Genomic DNA, 4665 nt, shown 5'->3' with positions numbered 1-4665 from the left:
ATTTAAGTTACAACTTCAACTCAAGTTATAATTCAAATTTAACTCAAAAACTACACTCAAGTTACACTCTAAAAGAACAACCCTACCATGTCCAGAGAGGCGCGGAGGGAGTTTAGACTTAAGGGGGCCGTGACTCAAGTGTCCTCATTATTAATATTTTTTTTTTAAATTTGTAGTTGTGTCCCTACTTTTTCTTATTATTTAGCCCCCTAAACTTTTTTAAATTTCAAAGTGTCCCCCATTTTTCTTATTTTACCCTTAATTTTTATATAATTAGCATTTTATGCACGTGTTTTTAAAAATTTCATTCACACTATTTATTTTTACTTTTAGTTATATATTATTGTTTAAATTTTTTTGTTTGTATACATTGTAATTTCAAATATAAAATCCCAAAAAACCCAATGATTAATAGAAATTAAAGAAACAAATAAAAGAAAAATTATGAGATTTTGATCGGTATTTATTATATTATTAATTTAGTTTAGAGAATTGAGCAAGTGATCTGGGCGGAGTTGCGTTGATGGGTTCGGTGACAGGTTGTATTGCTAGGTCAAGCAACAAGGAATGGGGAGGGGATGAACAGAGGCGGCGAGCAGGGGCCATGGTGCGTAGTGGGCTTGTTTCCTCAAACCTAGAGTTTGTTTTTGTTTTAAGAAAAATTCAATTTGCAAACCAAATTTGATTTGTTTTTTAAAACTTGAAGGTATGTATTTAATATTATCAAAAACTCAGGATACCAAAAGCATATTTCGTTACAACATAGGGTACCAAAATGATTTTATCTCTTTAATATTTTCTTCGAAGAGACTAGCCTAGCTATATTAAGAGTATGAGTACCTCTAAGAGACAGAGCTAAACTGCTAGCCCTAGCACTGTTCTCGTTGACAAATTAATCCCTAACACGCCGCCTATTAGCAAGTCTCTAGGCCTCATTCTTTTCACAACTCAAATTTTTATTTTCTACAGTGTTTTTTCTCGTAACAATTCAAATTCAACATTTTTGCTACAATGAATGATCTCTTACATAAATTCAATTTTCAACTCAAGTTCTCTAACTCAAGTTGAGAAAAGAAAGAGCCCTAGAGTATTTGGACACTCATTCGGTCACCGCAACTATGTTAGCAATGCTCTCATAGACAAAATCCCTAACATGCCCTCGGTTCCCCACAGTCCTAATGACCTTGTCGTGGACACTCATTTGGCATTGAATATTATTCTTTTCGTGCATACCTAGAGTTTACGTGGTATCAATTTGGAGGTGAGTCTTATTTGTCCTAGTGCCATTCAAGTTTGTCAACCAGATACAATCTTGGGCACATCTAATAAACATTAAATCTTCTGAAGAACAAAACGTTGAAGAAATTAATGAACCTGAAATCAACAAATTGCATACTTTCTCAGATAGAGGCAGGCATTGTTGATTCAAATTCTTTAGAAAAATTGGCATAACTTGATATTTTGAGAACAAATTGAACAATAATCCGGAGAAAAAAAAATCATCCAACCAGCTTAGAGCTTGCAGTGGGAAAGGGCTTAATTCAAAATAAGAAAATCTGATATTTATTCTCATACGTTGCTTTATGTTGTTTTATGCTTTTTTGTTTTGTTTTGTTTTGTTTTTTTGTTTTTTGTTTTTGTTTTTGTGTTTGTTTGTTTGTTTTTATTATTATTCTTTATATTCGCAGAGTTTTCTTATGTCTAAGTTTTGTATTCCATTAATTGACGTTACCCCAACAGCAACACATTTTCAAATTTAGGATCCCATTTGTCCATCTCAAAAGTTTGGGATCTAAGTTGTGAAAATACTACAAGAAAAATGTGTTTTTGCGATGACTTTTTGTCGTCGCAAAAACCCCAGTGTCGTTGTAAATAATAGTTTTAGCGACGATATGTCGTCGCAAAAACTTTTTTTGCGACGCCACAGTGTCATCACAAATATATTTGTGACGACATATTTTTTTTGCGACGACAAGCGTCGCTAATACGCCGTTATGAAATTGTCGTGATATAATATTTTTTGCGACGACAAATTTCAAAATGTCGTCACAAATAATCTTCCTTTTTTGCGACGACACGTATAAAAAAGTCGTCGCAAAAAACTGGAATAAATTTTTTTTAATTTTTTAAAAAATGGCAATTAATTAATTTTTAATAATTTTAATTAAACGTTATTATTATGTTACATACTGAATATAAATTATTAAGATACATTAAAAGTGAAATATAAATTAATATTAAAAACAGTAAATCTAAATAAATTTATACAATATATTATGAATACTACATGAAGTGCATATATAACGCTCAAAAAAATATAAAAGTCTAAATAAAGTGAAAAATAAAATAGAACACATAACGAAACTATTCGTCTAAGTTTGCAGCATCACCAACAGCTGAATCATCATTAGGACTGTCATCATCTGAAGGAGGCAAAGGAGTGTCTAGGTTAACTAGTTCTGGACGAGCAATCGTAGGTAATTGGATGTTGGGCTGCAATTTAGACACCAACTCTAACATATTCACCTGATTGTCATAAATCTTCATTTGTTCCTGGTATGATTTCTTTAAATAACGATCCATACGTCCGAGAATGAACCAGCAGATGAAGGAGAAGCCCCGGAGTAATGCTTTTGGGAGAGCGTCGGACCCACTCCTATCTTATGTCCTCTACGCATGCCAAGAACTTGCTCTAAAACCCCATGCTTGTCAAGGGGGGGTCTAGTCGAGCTTGCAGTAGTCTGTGTTCTCTACATTTGTCTCTCCTCCTCCAGGGTGTTCTACATAATAAGACATTATAATTATTTTTACGTGTTATAAAACTACTCTTTCAGTATAAAAAAATTTAATATGAAAAGTAGAAATACTTACAAAAGTTTGTTCCGCATGGGTATTAATCCAAGAGTCCCTGCGATGATGCATGTCCGCCCAATTGTCTATAGCAGACATCGGCTCTTGGGTCTCCGTACGGGCCTGTCAAATAAATTACATTTATTAAAATTCTTAAATTCTAACTAAATTTCGGCAGCATAACGACTTATTTTTCATATGATCCAAAAATCCAAACCTGTAAAAAAAACAACTTTAAAAGATTTCGGCACACCATAACTGCAAGATGTGCCACCCAGAACAGGAATCACAAACATATAAATACGATAATGAAGTCAAAAAATAAGTACTAACCCTCTTATTGCGATGCTGAGAGTACGATAGCCGACCATGTAAGCTTGGATACTTTTGGTTGTTGTGATTAGTTTTATTTGTCTCTGATATTTTCTATTTATGATTAACTATAATAAGTAATAGTTACTTGAAATTATGTATAAAACATCATCAAGTTCTAACAAATCTATAATTACTTGAAATTTGTCGCCGGAGAACCTATCACAATAACGATCCCAATGAACTTGATTTCTCATGTTACTCTGGAGACTTTCTCTACCATAGCGTTTGTAGTGGCGGTGCAGGGAACTTTTTCAGTCCTTGTAGCACTTTGCTGCCTCCCTATCAACAATAGACCTCAGAATGCCGTTCTTGTAGTTATAGTCCACGTTAAACCAGTCCTTGCAAAACAGTTTCACATCGTTAAAACGCATTGTTAACTATAGTATAAGCTACACAAATTATTGCATAAAATAAATACCAGCATCCGATCCTGAATTGTCATCTTCTCCATGTCGCTAATGTCCTTCCAAACATCGTGGAAGGGCTCGCATATGTCCCTGGTATGAATACCAACCGCACTATCAAACCAGGCACCATATTTACCAAGCGCTTTCCAAGTACCTCCCGCCTCATCAAATTCTACTGTCATTTTTCCGTCTTGAAGGACCTTTTAGGCGATTTCATAACCTTTTGCCCCACCTCGCCCTTTACGTTGTCGAGGTTCAGGTGCTGTAAGCATATGAAAGCATTTCAAATCAACATGTACTACTACATTTAATTACTATATGATAGAACGAGAAACCACAGCCAGAATAACATACCAGACTCACAGTATGTGGGGAGTCTATGAGGACCGGGAGGAGGCTGCGCTCCCCCTGAAGAGCCAGCGCAAGTCACTACCCTACCAGCCATCAATGTCTGTGAACAAATTCATATTAATAACAATATTTATAAATTCAAATAAAATCATAATATTAAAACGAAATCTAAGAAAAATGACAAACATTACTATTATGTAGTTCTATTCATCGTCGCTGCTACATTGTTGATTGTTTCCATCATCATTTATGTCATCATCGTCTTCAGATTCGATGACTTCCTCTTCAACGTACTCCTCTAAAGTTTCATCGTCTTCGTCATTAATAAAATCATCAACTACGAGAGACTTATCTTTCATAATTGCATCAACATCGGTTGTGACAACATTAAACGATCCATCATCTCGATTCAATACAAAATGAGTCAATCTCTGGTAGTTCCACTACTAACTCAATATTTGTAGACTCTGTATCCTAGACTATCATCACGTCATCAATGTCAGTTTCTGGGATGTCCCAAATATGTCGATGTCGAAAGTGTTCTACAACCTTCGAGTTTGGACCATTAAATAAATTGTCTATGTAAAAAAATTGCTCTGCTTGAGATGCAAGTATGAAAGGTTCATTTTCATACCACGTGTCTTTAACAAAAACACTTATTCTATTTTTGTAGTGTTGAATC

This window comes from Morus notabilis, unplaced genomic scaffold (assembly GCF_000414095.1).
Source record: "Morus notabilis unplaced genomic scaffold, ASM41409v2 Scaffold100, whole genome shotgun sequence".
Classification (NCBI taxonomy): Eukaryota; Viridiplantae; Streptophyta; class Magnoliopsida; order Rosales; family Moraceae; genus Morus; species Morus notabilis.
This window is presented reverse-complemented; position numbering follows the sequence as displayed.